Source organism: Desmodus rotundus, unplaced genomic scaffold, assembly GCF_022682495.2.
Source record: "Desmodus rotundus isolate HL8 unplaced genomic scaffold, HLdesRot8A.1 manual_scaffold_42, whole genome shotgun sequence".
NCBI lineage: Eukaryota > Metazoa > Chordata > Mammalia > Chiroptera > Phyllostomidae > Desmodus > Desmodus rotundus.
In genome coordinates this window covers 121,238-138,445 of record NW_026527500.1, presented here as the reverse complement: position 1 = coordinate 138,445, position 17,208 = coordinate 121,238, and positions in this window count along the sequence as shown.

Here is a 17,208-nt window from a genome sequence, read left to right as displayed (position 1 = left end):
GTGCCGGGCACGGGGACCAAGGACAGCGGCCGGGGGCAGGCCCCGGGTGGCAGACGGCTGGCGAGGGACGCCTCCCAGGGAAGGGGGATACTCGGGCCCTGAGACCTTGCTGGCGGCAGCAGGCGGGGCGTGGCAGAGGGCCCACGCGCGCGCGGGGCTTGGGTTTGGTGCTGGACTTGCGGAATCTGAGGCCCGTGGTGCAAGTGGGGCGGGGGACAGGATGTTGGCGGCAGAGGAGGCGGCACTAACGGCAGAGGAGCGGCCCGAGGGTCTGCCTCAAGCAGAGGCACGGCCAGGTGGGAGCCGCGCGTGGCCGCCCTTGGAGGGGCTGCAGCGTCTGCTGTGCCAGCTGCGCACGGACAGTGCCCGGGCGCTACCTTCTTGTGAGGCGGGACTACCTTCCTGGGGAAGCGGGCCAACGCCCAGAGGCCGAAGCCCGTGCCTTCCCCGGAGTCGGTCTTTCACCCTCCGGTTATAGAACGCATCACGTCGCCCGCCTTGCTCAAAAGCACAGCGAGCTCATTCAGGGGGAAACGTTTGATGTTCCAGAGACGTTCCAGAAACTTTATAGTACTCCCTCCTTCAGCCTCTCTACCACGCTGCGCAGCTTAATGAAACCAGTTCTCACACAGGGCGCAGAAGATCATTCCTTTGAGGTTTTCTGATGGCTCCTTGAAGAAATACTTGCGTTCTCTTGCTTCTTCAGCATCCCCACTGACCTAAAAGTTAACGTGTTCCTGCTGCTGGTCTTCTTCACAAAGCGCTTACACATAGAAAGGAGTCCTTCCTCTTTTCGCGACTTTGTCGGTACTTTTAAGAATCACAGACTCTTGGCCGTGGCAGCTTCCCTCAGTGAGGTGTACACTCAGGGGAACGGGTCCATGTTTGCACCCCTAATCCTGTTTCAACAGGTAATTCCTGGCCTTTTTTGCCCGTATTATTTCGTACGAGTTTGAGGTGTTCAGCACAGTCGTTGGGCAATCACACATGCCGTGCAGTTTACAAGGGGTGCCTGCTGACATGTCTAGGGGCCACCGCACTTGGGCCATGCACACTTGGACGGTGGTATCCACTCTATCTCCGGTGCTGTGCTGTCCCTCCCCAAATGTTCACAGTGGAAACTGTTTACAACGCCTGGGTCTCCTAGGCGACGCTCAGTCCGGGAATGGAAATATACCCGCAGTCCCGGTGATGCTTGGCGTCCAGGGACTCGAGTCGTCTCTGCGTGAATAGCTGCAGTCAACAAAGCAGAAATATTTACAAGGGCACCTTCGAAGATCGGCAATCTCTAGAAGCTCTGACCGCAAAAAGGCGGGGAATATAACAGACACGGCCGGACTGTTAATAGGCGTTTCTCCAGACAAGGCAGGCAAGCGGCCGAAAGCACGTGAGGCGGTGCTCGGTCGAGTCGGTCATTAGCAAAATGTAAACCTAAACCGCACTGAGGTAGGACTGTGCTTCTACTTTACTGCTGAGTAGGCTATAATTTCTGCCAAGGAAAAGGTCAGGCTTGGTGAGGATGTAGGTGAGCTGGAGTCCTGTGCGTGGGCCACAGAAACGTTGAAGTGGTACAGCTGCTCTGAAAACCACTGCAGATTCCATAAGCAGCAAGTCAGAAGCAGCAATCTGACTCAGGGACTCCAGCGCCAACTGCGATGCCAACATAACTGAGTACGGGTCCTCGCATACTTGCGCGTGGATGCTCACAGCAGTCCTGTGGGTGGCGGTGGGGGAGGAACAACTCGCCCCCCCCCGCCCCGCCCCGCAGGAACTGGTAAACAGCCTGGGTTAACTACACCTAGGAGGAAATATGTAGTCAGCCCTGAGAGGTGGATCGGTCCACGCTGCATGCATGACACCGCAGGAGACAAGGCAGACGAAAGGGGCACGCCGTGGGTGACTCCAGCAGCCCCGCGCATCCCGGATAGGTACACCGCTACAGACAGAACAGACACTGGCGTTTGACAGGGGCTGCGGTAGGGGAGGGAATGGTAGTGAGTGCGCAAGAAGCACGGCCTCTTCCTCGGCGGTGGTGGTACAACACGGCAGGCGGGGGTGGGGGGGTGCCCGCGGAAGGCGGGGAAGCGGGGTCTCAGGGTGCGCTTCCCGGGCGGGCGGGCACCGCCGGGCAGCTGGAGGAGGAAGGGGACTGGGGCGGGCGGCGAGGGGCTGCCAGGCGTGGCCCAGGCAGGTGCCGCCCACGGTGGCGTCACTGATTGGAGGAGGTGTGAGACGGGCGGAAGGTGCGTGCAGAGCACGCGACGTCAGGGCTGGCGGCCGCTCCCTACCCGCCGTCGCCGCCGCCGCCGCCGCCGAGGATTGAAGGACGTACGCATGCGCCCTCCTCCTCGGGTCCGGGGTCCGCCCCGAAGCCGCACGTCTTAACCCTGGGGCGCGGCGCTGTGGGCTCCTCTGGCCGCGGCCTCGGCGTTTGCAGGCGTTTTCTCGGCTGGGCCCCGCTCTGAGCCAGGGCCGCACCTCTGGCTGGCCTGGGCTGGCCCACAGCAGGGCTCCGCAGGCCTCCTGGGTCGTCCTCGTTGGGTTGGGCGCCGCTGGTAGGGACGCGTGCCCCGCACAGCCGGCGCGCTAGGGGGCGATTGGATGATGGAGGCCGAGGCGAGTGGGGCGGCCCGGGGTGCCCCTGGCTCCCTGCTGGCGTCGGCGCAGGAAGGTGGTGCTGTGGAGCTGAGGGCAGAGGAGTTGTGCAGTGCAGAGTTGGGGCCCGGGCTGGACCGCGTGAGGCGGGTGTTGGCAGCTGAGGCAACAGTGGCGGCCGGGGATGGGAGCGTGGCAGCAGCAGGCGCGGAGGTGAGGCCAGATGCGGGGGGCGGGGACGAGGACGTGGCGGGCGAGTCGCAGCTGGGTGAGGATGAAGAGCCTGAGGTGAGGCAGAGCGCTGACCTGGCTGAGCAGTGGGGGGAGGAGCAGGGGCCCGAGGGTGGGTTGGTGGCTGTGCAGCCGTTTGTGGCAGAAGGGGTGGACCTCACGCACGTGGAGCAGGTTTGGGCGGCCGATGCAAGTTTGGGGCCAGGGGGAAAGGTCTGGCTAGATCTGCATGTGGGCAGGCAGGAGGAGGTGTTGGCCCAGGAGCCGTCGGTGGAGGGAGAGGAGGGTGAGGTCCCACAGGGGGCCCAACGGGGCCGGAGAGTGTGTCCAGGAGGAGAGGATGCAGGGGCAACGGGTTTCTGATGAACAGTTTGAGCTGGGGGGAGAGGACCTCATGCAGGATGGGCATGTAGTGGAGGAGGCGGAGGAGGAGTCAGAGGCTAAGTCAAAGGAGCAAGGCGAGGAGTCAGTGAAACAGGAGCAAGCAGGGCCTGTCCCTGTGATAGTGGATGTGGTAGTGCCACTCTGTATTGTGTTGCGGGGAACTCCCAGAAGATAAGATACATAGGACAAAGAGTCCAGTTCATCTGAAAGAGAATTTTGTTGACAAGGCCTTCTAAGAGAAAATGGGTTTTCAAGCAAACAATTTTCTGTTGCACAGGAAATAACTGAAGAGTGATTGCGTGGTGAGGCCTTCAGACACAGACACATCCATTAGCCTGAAGTAAAGTGCAAAGGGAAATAAACAGCACCAAGTGTGTGTGATTGCATGTTGTTTGTGCATCTAGTTTGGAGAGGGAGTGCAGGTATTTCAGTCTCTGCCTGGGAATGATCTTTCCCTTGGAAGGCTGGGCTCACATGGCAGCAGGAAGGGGTAAGTTTTGTTTTGAGAATGCATCAGGAGGTGCATTTTTTCCTTCCAGGAGGGGTGTGGAGGAAGAAGAAAGAAGAGAAAGGCTTGTTCACGTGCTCCTACCATTCTTCCTGGGAAGATAAAGAAGTTCAAGAAGAGCATCTGACAATCGAGGGCCTAAAGTGTGCAGTGCCCGGCTGTACTGAATGACAGATATCCATGGGTCTGTCAAGGGTGTTAGTGTCCAGGGTAAGGCCTTTCTTCGCTATAGGAATGAGGGATGGTCTGTCTGCCCTGAGTAAAACAATGAAGTCCCAGGTTTTGGGAAGCTGGGCCATACAGGATGGACCAGATCCCAGTCATCAGCCAATGCCAATGCAGGCATTAGCTGCTGCATATAGAGGGAATGGAACCGTGCCCACAAGACTAGTTCTACTGAGGGTGGTCAAAATGTTGTCCGGCCTGCAGGTGCCAAAGGCTTGCCCACCTAACCCTTACTTGCAGCCCAGATTATCACGGGTGCAGGATGAGCCTTGTAAGGGCTATCCATAGACTTTTCCATATATACCTGAATCCTCACAGAGTACTGTGTTGTTTTTCTAAACAACACCATCAAGCTGTGTAAACTAGGATGGATTGAGACATGCGAGGCCCCCCAACATTAGCACAAGGTGTTGGGCCTGTGTGCAGGTCTCCTTAGGGAAAGGTTGCACCTATGCCTGACAAGAACATAAACTTTGTTGTTTTGGGGTATCCTCCACCACTGAGTGTTTCCCTTCAGTGTTCAAGGCCTCCGTCCACTGACACAGGTTTGAATTTTCCCCATCGTTGTGACTGAATGCTACATGGGTGCCGTGTGCACCTGCCTGCACACAGCAGAGTGTGAGCAGCCTCCCTGTCCTGTAACTGCACACCTCACACCTGCACTCTTGCACCCTTCTCGGTCAGTCTACCACACAGCCTGACATTGGCTCTGCCTCTAAACTTCCCTCATTCCCATTACTTGTCCTGCTGCTCCCAGTTGCAGTTCTGCCAACCAGAAAATGTCACCTGTCTCCTGTCATGTCAATGGCAGATGTCCAAGAGCATGAGCAATCTGTGCTAACTAACGAGAAGGGGACTTATGGATTGTTAGCCACTCTCATGTCCCACTTGCTCCTGGATGGTACACAGTATCTGTCACCTGCCCAAGGGGCAGGTCTCCATGGCACCAGTCAGTCTTCCCTCCCCTCTTCCTCCTCAATTGCTTTGTTTGTCGTCCTGGAGTGGAGTCCTGTGAGTTCTTTATATATTTTGGACAACAGACCCTTGTCTGAGGTATGACCTGCAAATATGTTTTCCCATGTGGTTGGTTCCCTTTTGATTTTAATGTTGTTTTCTTTAGCCATGCAGAAGCTTTTTCTTTTGATGAGGTCCCATTTGTTTATTCTTTCCTTCATGTCTCTTGCTCCAGGGGACACATTGGTGAAAATACCGCCACGTGGAAGATCTGAGGGTTTTTTGGGTTTGGTTTTTTTTTTTCATGTAGGTGTCCAGTTCTCCCAACACCATTTATTGAAGAGGCTATTTTTTCTCCATTTTATGCTGCTTCCCCCTTTGTCAAATATTAGTTAACCAGAAAGACTTGGGTTTATTTCTGGGCTCTCTATTCTGTTCCACTGGTCTGCGTGTCTGTTCTTATGACAGTACCAGACTCTTTTGATTAGAGTGGCCTTGTAATACAGTTTGATATCTGAGGTAAGGAACAACAGCCCTTATGCTTTGGGAGGCTGCTGGCGTGCTTAATTTGGAGAAAGGGATTTCTATTTTGTTTACATTTCTATACCTGGGATAGGGGGTATTTCTCAGTTTGGACTCTTACATGCTCTGGTCTGGGTGGTCAGGTTGGGCGAATTTGACCCTACATCCTCCACACCCCACCCCACTTAATATCTGGGGTAAACATCTACAGTAAACATGGAAGTACGATATACTGACAAATACTTCTCAAGTTCAACAGAACACATACCCAGAGTGACCAAGGCTGTGTATATAATAATGATTCACTTTGAATAAACAAATGAGAAATTCACTTTCTAAATAATGCACATCTTAGGATACACTTGGTACTTTGAAAAAAATTTTAAAATTTTGGAAATACAGAGATAATGTAAGATAAACATTGCAGAAAGTAATGCTTACATTTTCTCATGGTATGTGAGATTTATTAATCTTTTTGTCAGAGCTTTATATATGTATATATAGACAGACATATATGTATAAATGTATGTATGTAATTTCTGTGTTGGATGACTAATGAAGGGAAGGAAGTTACTATTGGAATGTCTGATACACTTGGTATGATGAAGGACACGATTTTTGAAGATGTTTGCTTTGGATTAAAAAAAAAATTGGTACTGAACTTGATTTCAGTCACGATAATAAGCAGGTCTGCAAAAGCTGTTCATCTGCTTACATTAAATGTGATATAGTATTATCAACATTATGTGTAACCAATTTAGCCTTTGGATGGAAAAACAATTAAAGTAGAACAAGCCAACAAATGATCTTTTCAAAGTGATGGTAGACAGAGGTTACCACTTCCTTCAAGTAAGAGAGGAAATGCAAGAAGTCTGAGAAGTGGAAGTGGAGGGAATGGCAGAGCAAGAGAAGCCCCTCAGGTGGAGTACACTTGGGTAGTGTTTTAAACTACAAGGAAGAAACCATAGGAGTGCAAAATAGTAAGTTCACATGTATATAAATATCTCAATTTATATCTTTTATAAATGGCTTGAGCACTGGGACTCACTGTGCAACTGTGTCTTGAGCTCAAATTCCATTCATTGAACAGTTTTTGAAGTTTGATTTCTAATTTAAATTAAACATGTTTTCAATTACAGTTTATATTTAGTATATTTTCTTATAGTCTCAGGTGTACGACATAGTGGTTAGACACCATTGTATGCTTTACCCAGTATGCCCCATTCATTCAACCTCTTCTTGAACAGCTACAGTGTCCCAAACACTGAGAACACAGTGGTCAACAAAGCAGATCAAAATTCTTACCTTTTCAGAGCTAACAGAGTAATGGAGGGCAGAGGAGACCAACCAAAAAAATAGACTACATAACTAAAAATGCATGACATATTAGAAGTGTACGATTGCAGTGTATTCATTGGATTGCACAACCACCACCACATTCAATTTTAGCATGCCTGCTGCAAACTGGGGCTCATGAGTGAGCTGAGAGAAGATGTGATGACCAAAGCAGATGGTGACACTTCCCTTTGGACCCATAATTCAACTGGGACAGAAGACAGAAAAAAATAAAATAAAATAAACCAACTAAAGAGGACGATCTAAATGGCTCCTGGGGAAGGGAGCACAGATTTCAGCAAGGGTGCTCAGGCATCCCTCCCAAGGAGGTGAACTGTGTTTTGAGAACTGCAGAGAATGAGCCCTGCAAAGCACTTGGAAAAGAGTGTTGTGAGAGTTGGGAACAGAATGTGCAAAGGCCCTGGGGTAGGCGCAAGGTTGGCATGTGATGGAGCAAAGGAAGGGAGGATTATCAGTGGTGAACGGGGTTAGTAGAGCCGTGATGCTAATTCAGGCATATGGATTTTATCGGGAACTCTGTGCAAAGCCAAAGAGGGATGGATCTAATTTTCACTTGTGCAAGATGGCATGCCATAGTATTAATAGGTGGTACCCCCACTACAGTGGAGAACGACCATGGTTCTTCCAACAAAAAGGCCCCCTCTGGTCCATAACCCTGGGGTGTGTTTGCTTGCCCAGCATCTCCCAAGACCCTTGCCAGGGGTGGACTGACATGGATGCAGAAACACGCTTCTCCAGGGCTAGCATGTTGATGCTGGGTATACCCTCCCAGAGTGTGTGCTGTAACAACTCATCTCCTGTAACTCTCTGCATGTCATTCCCTGTGAGTACTGGGCCTTTTCCACTTGCCAGGGTAGTACCTGGGGCTCAGATACAGACAGTTACTTGCCAAAGGTCATGCAGCATTTGAACAGCGGGCAGAGTCCATGCCTGCTGTGCCCATAGTCTGCTCCCCCAGCTGAGGAACAGCCATCATGGGACTTGAGGGGGCCCTGCCTTTCTGGGCTGGGTGACCTGGGAACTCAGCACTCCAGCATTGTCCCCACCAGGAACCTCCATCACCAGCCAGACCCGGCCTGGCTGACCCAGAGAAGAGCCAGTTCCCAGATTTCTTCTCAGGGTAAGCACTAGCAGGTGACTGACAAAGGGGAAACAACAGCCACCTGGGGGTGGGAGTGAGAAGACACCTCAGGGCCAGGGGCCTCCAGGGTTAGCCCTGCTCATGGTGTTCTCTGCAGGCATGTCCTGGGTTCCAGCTCTGAAGTTTGGCAGGAAGGAGGTTCTGAGTGGTCTGGGTCAGTGCCTGTTGTTATATGTTTGAATGTCCCCCTGGGAAACATGCTGGGCACATGCTAAGGCTCTAGAGCAGGAAAGGGGCTGGTAACCTGGAGAAAAAGAGAGGCCATAGTGCCTGAGGCAGACTGAGGCGGCAAGTGGGCAGGCAACTGGGGGGCCAAGTGGGAGCTTCTGGGTCACTGCAGAGGCTGTGAGGTGATCTCACCTTCTAGAGGCTACAGCACTACTGTGAAAATTATGAAAGGGGCACAATCCAATAAGGACCCTCTGAGGGCAGCAGCTTTGTGCCAAAAAGTGCCTTCACAGTATCCCGATTTTCTGCTTCTGGTAATGCTGGTCACCGTGGTGAAACATGTGCCACAGGGCACCAACTGTCCTAGGTGTGCTGCGTACATACACTCCACCAGTATTCCCAGCATCCTCTGTGAGGGAATGGATGGGGTCTGATCACTGGAGGCAGAAGCAGGCTGAGAGGCATGACAGCAGGTGGCAGGAGAGCCAGATTCAAACCCCCATCCTACTCCTGACCTGTGCTTTGGCCCTGCACAATCCCAATTTTGTCTTCCCCTAAAAATTAGTTCAGTAGTCTTTTCAGTCCCTTAGATGACTGAAGAACTTTTTTTGACAACAGTATGTGGTAGCAATTTTGAAAAAGAAATGAAAACACAAAGGGAAATAGAGTTCAGCTATAATTTCACCACTCCCAGGTGCCAACTGTGAATAGCACATTGACATGTGTTCTGCTGGCATTTGCCTAATTGCAGAGCTCATTCTGAACAAGCAGTTTGATGACCTATGTTTTCTTTTACTAATGACTGTCAACAACATGGCCTGCAAACATCCCATTCTCAAAGCTACAGGTGTACCCTGCCACATGCTGTAAGCACATATATATTTTTAACCAGCTCCCACTGATAGACATGTTCCGCAGTAGTCATTCAGGGTTTTAGCTTATTTCTTGTTGTTGTAATACACACACACACACACACACACACACAAACACACACACACACAGATGAATGACAAGGCCTGAATGTTAAGTTTATATGTCACCTTGACGGGTCCTGGCTAAACATTATTGTGGTTGTGTGTATGTGAGGGTGATTCTGGATGAGATTAACATCTAAATCAGTAGGCAGAGGAAAGCGGATATCCCTCCCCAGTGTGGTGGTCCTCATCCAATTAATTGAAGGCCCGAAGAAAACAAAAGTGCTAAATAAGAGTGAACATCCCCTACCTAACTGCCTGCAAACTGAGACATCAGCATTTTCCTGCATCTAGACACGAACAGGAACATTGGCTCTCAGTGTTTCTCCTGGGTCTCAGGCCTTCTGGTATTTGGACTGGAACTGCCCCATCAGCTTTCCTGGATGTTCTGGAGCTCAAGATCTCCAGCTTGCCAACTGCAGATTTGTTGCTTGTGAGCCTCCACAATCCCATTAGCCGATTCCTTAAAACAATCAAACCAACCAACCAAAAAACCATGAGTCTCTGTGTGCACACATCCACCACCTCCTATTGGTACTCTTTCCTCAAGGACCCTGAGCACTGTATCATGTGAGACGAAGTGAAAAGACGACTATCCACACACGAAAGAAAGAGGTGTCAGAAGAGACCAGCCCTGAGGACACCTTGATCTCAGTCTTTCAGCCTCCAAAGTAGTGAAAAAAAGTTTTTCTGTTGTTTAAACACCCAGCCTGTGGTACTTTATTATGCCAGCTGAACAAACTATTGTAGGGCCTCTTGTTTTTTCATCTGTCAGGTGGAACAAAGACCCACTCCCAGGCTCGTCATTAGACTGTTGAGCACAAAGTGTGTGCGCATGCACTATACCCTCAAGGGGGCTGGTACGTGGTGTGTGGTGGCTAGGGCTGCTGGTAGGGTACGGTGAGTGAGACATGTACCTGAGATGCAGAAATTAAGTGGGCACTAAAAATATGAGCAAATAAAATTCAATTTTTTTTTATTTGCTGTAAAAAAAAAAATTACCGTATGTAAAGATAGGCTTTACTTGTGCAACGGAAACAGTCATTTCAGCAGCTTACAGGTCCTGCAACACAATGTGACCATGAGGACAGACAATGATCTGCAAATGGATTAGGACATGTGAAAGAATAGATATTATTTTGAAGCTCTAGTAAGGGTTTTCACTTGGTTAAAAATCAGCACAATACTTTGGCAAGTGCACAATTTCACCTTCTGCCTCAGGCTCCAATATGGCTCTGCCCAAGGCTGCTCTGCCCTGAGCCGGCCTGTCCACATGCTACATTGTTCACTTTCAAAGGGTCAGTTGGTAACTCTGAACATGATCTGAGGATCGGACAGTTGTATTAAATCAATGTGAGAGTCCTGACTTTGAAAATGTGCTGTAATTATGTCAGACATTACCTTTGTTTCTAGGAAGGGTACTCTGAATTAACAGGGGCTTGAGCTGGACAACTTACATGGGAAACTTACATTCAAGTGATTGTAAAAAGTGTGGGTGTTTGTGAGTAGGGGTTAGGGTGGGGTGCAAGGAGTCAGAGGGAGAAGGGGAGAGAAAGAGAATGATACAACAAATGTGATACCAGTGTGGGATCCGGTTGAGGATATACAAGAATTCTTTGTATTCTTCTTGCAACTTTTCTGTAAGTCCAAACTCACAACAAAAGAGAAAGTTAGAAAAAAAGAGTAAGGAGGTGCTGAGGAGTGGTTGCACGTGCTCAGGCCCTGGCTTCTCCTGGAGCAATGTGTCCTCAGATTCAATGTCACTGTGTCCTCTCTGCCTCCTCCTCAGTTTCTCAGGTCTCAGCTCCAATGTCGCCTTCTTTGAGAGGTCCTCCCCAATTACCTTGTCTAGCATAGCCCCCTCCTGCCTCCCCTAGTTGTCCTCATTCGAGTCTCCCAGTTCGTTTTATTTCTCACCCTCACTATCACCAAATTTGTCTCATCCATTTGCGTAGTGGTTGTCCCTCAGGTAGGACAAACCTGCACTGCAGTTGGTTGCTTTGCCTGGCATGTTTCACCTCCCCTCCATCCACTGCACAGTACTTTTCATATTCAGCTTCCCTGAATGGTACCTTACATATATCACTTACAGTCAGTTGTGTTTTTTTTTTCAAACCAGGACCCTAATAAGACCCACACAATGCATGAGTCTCTGAAGCCTGCTTTTATCTAGAAGCACCTCCTCCTGTTTGGTCATCCTTGCCATTTATTTATTGAAGAACCTGGGCCATTTGCCTTCAGCATGTTCCACAATCAGTTTTTGGCTGACCATCTCTCCCACTGGTGTCACTTAATGTGTTCCTCTGTCTTGCATATTTCCTATAAACTAGGAGTTAAATCAGGAAGCTTGTTTAGACATGGGTCCAATATTTAAGCCAGCTGCTCCTAATAGAAAATATGAAACGGTACTACATTTAATCTTAGTATGTGCACACAGTGATTCTGCACCATGGGACCTGTCTGTGCTTGGAGAAACCAAAGAAAGAGTCAGGTAGAAGACTGACCTGGACCAGTCCAGGTATTGGGAAACAGCCCTGAGGAAGGGATGAAGAAGAAAGGCAGCAGGAGGCTGGTGGGAATGTATTGTCTTGGCCCAGGGTAGTGCATCCTTACTAGTGCTCTGGGAAGGAGATTCATGAGGAGAGTTCTTGTTTGGGGGAACTTGTCCTGCATGCCAGGAGCCATATAGCTGTGAACCAAGGCCCAAAGAACTCAGGACTTAGAGCAAAGAATGGAGGTCAAAGGAAGCATTTTTTTTTTCTTCTTTGCACAGGAGGAGCGAGGGAATGGCCACAGCCTTCTGCAGAGGGAATTTAGGTTAGACGTTGAGAAGGATTTCCCTGCTGGACTAGAAATGTTGTGTCGTATGTTTTAGGGCAGAATTGCATTGATTCAGATCCTCGCCCTACCATTTTGTATTTATATAGCTCTGTGCAAGTCTCTGAACCCCTGTGCCTTCGTTCCTCACCCTGAAGTTGAGATACAATTCCTACCTCAACGAATGGACCTAAGTATTTGGTGAGTTAGTCACACACAGGGCTCTGGTTATCGAAATCACTCAATAACTGTTAGGTGTTATCATTACTAGGTAATAGTAAAATGACTCATTCTGGAAATTTTAAAGACTGCCATGCCCAAAATAATTGAGAACCCAGAGCTTAAGAGGAGCATTTCTTTATGTTTTCACTCCTCCATGTGGCGTCATTCAGCATCAGCTCCTTCCACGTGTTGGGTCTTCATGAAGCACGCTGCAGGCATCTCTCCCCATGTTGTAGATGAGGGGTGGGGTGTGAAGAATGGCTTATAAAGATGCCATGGCCAGTGCAGCTCAGCATCACAGAAAGGATGCAAGTATTGAAGTGAGGACCGCTGTTCAGAGTCCTAGATCTGCAGTGTCTGGCTGTGTGACCTTAGGTCGGTCAGTCACTTCACTCCGCTGAGACTTCTTTTCTCCTTTTGCAACTTTGGGGAAGTGCATTGGACATCCATTGCTTGCATTGCCTGATTTCCCTAAATGGCAGATCAAGGAAAAATTCCTGTGGCTGTGACTGCCTGCTGATATGAGTGCCCACCCATATCATAGGACTCCATAGGCAAGCCACCTGTGGGATATCCTCTGCTAAGGTCTGGCTTTGTCATCACCCCAGTTGATATCCATCATAGGAGGATTCCTTGAGAAACATCTCTGGAACAGGGTCTTCCTGTGGAAGTCAGCAGCTGCCCAGATTCTGTTTTGCCCTCCACTGGAAAAACCCGATCCAATTGTGCAGTTATCTTCATACATCCCACCCACTCAGTCTCAGAGGTAGCTGACAAACAGAGGCTAAACAGTAAGCAGGCCTTGCCTCAGACCCTACCCTGGGCAGGTCCTGTCTCTTCTCTTGGCCTCAGTTTCCTCATTAGCAAGACAGAAGGCAGACAGACCTCTTGAGAGGCTTCCACATTTATTCAGAAGTTTCATTCATTAGCTCCTCTTCTGGGACAATTCCTTTGCAAGGGAAATGAGGAACTGATGAATAAAGCCTGTATTCATTCTCAGATCACTCCTAGCCTCAGTTCTTTCTTCCTTTCTTTTCTCTTCTCTTCTCTTCTCTTCTCTTCTCTTCTCTTCTCTTCTCTTCCCTTCCCTTCCCTTCCCTTCCCTTCCCTTCCCTTCCCTTCCCTTCCCTTCCCTTCCCTTCCCTTCCCTTCCCTTCCCTTCCCTTCCCTTCCCTTCCCTTCCCTTCCCTTCCCTTCCCCTCCCCTCCCCTCCCCTCCCCTCCCCTCCCCTCCCCTCCCCTCTCCTCTCCTCTCTTCTCTGTTCTCCTCTCTCTCTCTCTCTCTCTCTCTCTCTCTCTCTCTCTCTCTCTCTCTCTTTGTTTTTTCAGGTCTAAAGAGGTTTTTGGGAGGCAGTTATGGGCATCTCTGATCTCTGGACCTGGACCCATCATGGAAAACTTCCTGGACAAAATGGCAGTTCAATGAATCTTACAAGGGTAGAAAAAACAAAGAGTATAAGAGGTGGCCTGTGGGCCAGGCACCCACAGCTGTGCTTCATTTGGCCTGAATGGGATCAGCCTACATGACATTTTAAATTTAAGTTTATTGAAAATGCCTGGAAATCAAGTGCTTTTAGGCAAAAACCTGGACTTCAGACTTCTGAAAATCTCAGCTGTTCACCCCCACTCCCATGCTCCCTCCCCACTAGCTGTCCTCCTGTCCCCACCACCATTGATGGAACTTTTTTTTCCCCAGGTGCCCCAACTACAAACACTGGCACAATATTCTAGTCCTCTCTTCCTCTGCCCTGCTCATTTTATCCATCCCCAAATCCTGTTAGCTGTGCTTTGAGAATGTTTCCAAAATACAATCGCTCATCTCCACCTCCAGGGCTCCCCACACCCAAGGCCAAGCCAGCATCAGCTGTCCCTGGCCCTTGCTTCTGCCCTTTCCCCTACAGCCTCCTTTCCACATGGCAAGCAAAGCATGTCTCTGCATGGCCAGCTGGGGCTTGGATGCTGACCCTTGAGCTCCCCATGATGGGTTCTCTGGCTTCCTCCCAAATGCCTGGCCTGAGTCAGTAGCCAGGTCTGCCTAAGCCCTGAGTCTCCTAGTGGCCTCCTAGACCTGAGACAAGATGACAAATCTCAGGATGCCCAGGATGCGAGGAACCCAGAAGTGGTCCCACAGGACCTAATACTCTTAGCCATGTGCCTCCCTTTTCCCATCTAGAAAACAGGGGCATCCCAGCACCACCACCCCTCACAAGAAAAATGCTACCCAAGAAGCAGGAAGATTAAGGATTGTGATGTTTATCTAACCCAGTGTGTGTTTAAGTGTCTACCTTTAGCCTGGCTCAGCTCCAGGCACTTCTGGAAGTCTACAAATGTAAGTGATGGCGATTCATTTTGTTCTCAGCCCAAAGCAGGAGAGAGAGCTTGGGCTTTGGAGTCAAATACACACTTTGGGTTTAGAGATCATCCTAGGAAAAATATCTGGGCCTTGGTTTCAAACTCTTTAAGAGTACATAATAAGGACTGCTACTCCCTAGTGTTACTGTGGAGGCTCATTCAGATCATGTGTGCCAAGGCCTAAGCTGCATGGAAATTCTTCCCCACCCTCCATGGACTGTCAGAACAGTGAAGGGGAGGGTCCCCTTTACAGGTAATGAGCATGAAGGGTGAGAGATGGGTGCAGCCCAGGCTCAAGAAATGGAGAGGATGGGGGTGCAAAAGGCAGGTCCAGGGAGGCGTGTCATCAAAAGGAATTCTCTGCTATATTGGTCTCTTCATGACACAGATTAGTACCAGAAGACATGTCTCTTTTCTTGCTCAGTTGGTGTTTGTCATGCCTCACCAGAATTTCAGCCCTCCTGGGGTCCACTGCCCTCTTCACCAAGGCCTCAAGTGGTATCTGGCACAGAGTGTGGTGCTCAGTACAAGTCAAATTAATGAAAGGACAAATAAATGAATAATTGGCTTCTTAGCTGTGATGGTTTTGAGTTGCACCTTGAAGGGTAGTCTATTGGGTCAAGGCAGGTTACATCAGGTTCACCAAACAGTTTGTGTGTCAGGCTGGCTGTGAGAGAGGAGGAGGTGTATCTCCTGGGCTGGCAACCGTTTAGTGGGTATAAGAAAGACCATACAGTGGACAGTACGATATGCTAAAGAGGCAGGTAGACTACTCAGAGAGTCTAGTGAGTGGATAGAAGGCTAAAGGATACATCCAAAACCCCACCATGACCTCCAGCTAACAGGGTGGGAATGGGGTTCGGGACGTCCATTTTGTGGACAAGATAAGCAAGTACGAAGCACAGTTGGAATGTTTCAAAGCCCTAACGACCACACACAAACATCATAAGCAAGAAGAGAAGACAGCACAACTAGGCCTGAAGGTAAGCCCAAGGCTCTGTTATGCACACAGGGTCATAACGAAGGTGTGGCACAACCCCCAGCCAGGACTACCCAAAGAAGGTCCTCACACATTGCCGCCCGTCCTAGTGATTCTGCCTTCCTCACACTCCCCACCGGGTCTCACTTTTGACTATAGAGTGCCTCTGTAGCTATTATCTCTGCCATCCCTTGCCTCAGAGGGCTGGCTTCCTGGCCAAAATGTACGTTCAAAACCACCCGCAGATATCATCTATCATTATTGACCAAGAAAAAGACATGCTAGAGTACTTGATCACTTTGGAGGTGAGACTGGGGTGACAGAGGGGCAGGGAGTTTGGGTAGCCTGGGCGCATGGTGGGAGTGGTCCCAGCAGGGAGAAGAAGGGAAAGAGAAGTGGATGCCTCTGGCAAGCAGGCAAAGTCAGGCAGCTGGGACAGAGGACACCTGCCACCACGTCAGCACAGGTGAAGGAACTGGGTGTGCTGAAGTACCACTGCAGGCTGATGTTCTTCTTTTGGATCATCCCCTACTTCCTGAATGAAGGAATATCATCTCAGCCTTGCAGGTGAGATGGGGTTCCCTGGACACAGATGTGAGAGGGCATGCAGATGGGGGATATGTGTGGACGCTGGGCTATAGGAGAACACCCTAGAAGCTCCATTGCTTCAGGCTATCAGACTACTGGCGTCCACTGTAGTCCACTGGTTCTGGGTCTATGAAGCCGGAGGCCCCAGCCACAGGCATGACACACTCAGAGTCAACATCTTCAACAGGCTGTCTGGGCACAGCTGTCCAGGGTCCAGCAAGACTGCTGAGGTGAGTGAGGTTCCACTGTCTGTGGTCAGAAATGGCGATGCTGGAGGCCCCGGGTTAATGCAGAGGTGTCTGGAATTGTTCTCCCCTGAACTGTTTTGTGTTCCACTCGTAAGTGAGGACTTGTGGCCCAATCCCCTGAAGCACTACCCCTGGTGTATGAAAGCCCAAGTGCTGGGAGTTGAGAGCAGGACCCACTGCTGAGGAGTCTATGGCCTGGGCGTTCACAGGTGAATTGTTGCACTGAGGAAATTCCTCTAAGAAACACGATCGAAACCTCGGGCTCAGGAAAACTGGAAGGCACTGCAGGATGCCAGGGGGTGGGTGAGAATATTGCAAAGGACATCGGGAGGCCCTTGTGCTCACGGAGTATGTAGGAGAAGGCCAGAAATCTCAAAGCACCTAAGCCTTCCACATGAATGACTCAGGGCTCCGTACTGGAAGGATTCTTCACTAAATTTTTGCCAATCTATTTAAGGCACCTGAGGCCTTCCCTACGTGGGCCACAATGCACTCAGTTGGCCTTGTGTCTGCCAGTTCTCCTCCCAGCCATCCAGGCAAAGTCCTACCCTGCCACGCTCCACCTCCTCTCAGCACTGCTACCCAGAGTTCCTATCTAAGGCCCCAACTCCCTCAGCCAAGCCCACCAGGCTGGTGTTGGCATAAGGCTCCATGAGGCACACCTTTGACACCCTGGAGGAAGGAGAGGAAGCAGTGTCAAGAAAGGACATGGTGGAATGACTGGGGACACCATGAGTATCAGCTGGCCCAAGACAACTTCGTTTGTGTGCCCGTGCCTGCTTGTTTGGGTGTGAGTCCTGGGGGGCAATGCAGAGCAGGAAGTGAGCTGGGCATACCATGCAACTTGGCCAGAGAGGATACGGCCTGGGCAGAGTCTACCACGCCAGTGATGGCTGAAGGTGTTCTGTGTGGTTTTCTGGCACAAGAACAAAGGCTGTGAAAGGG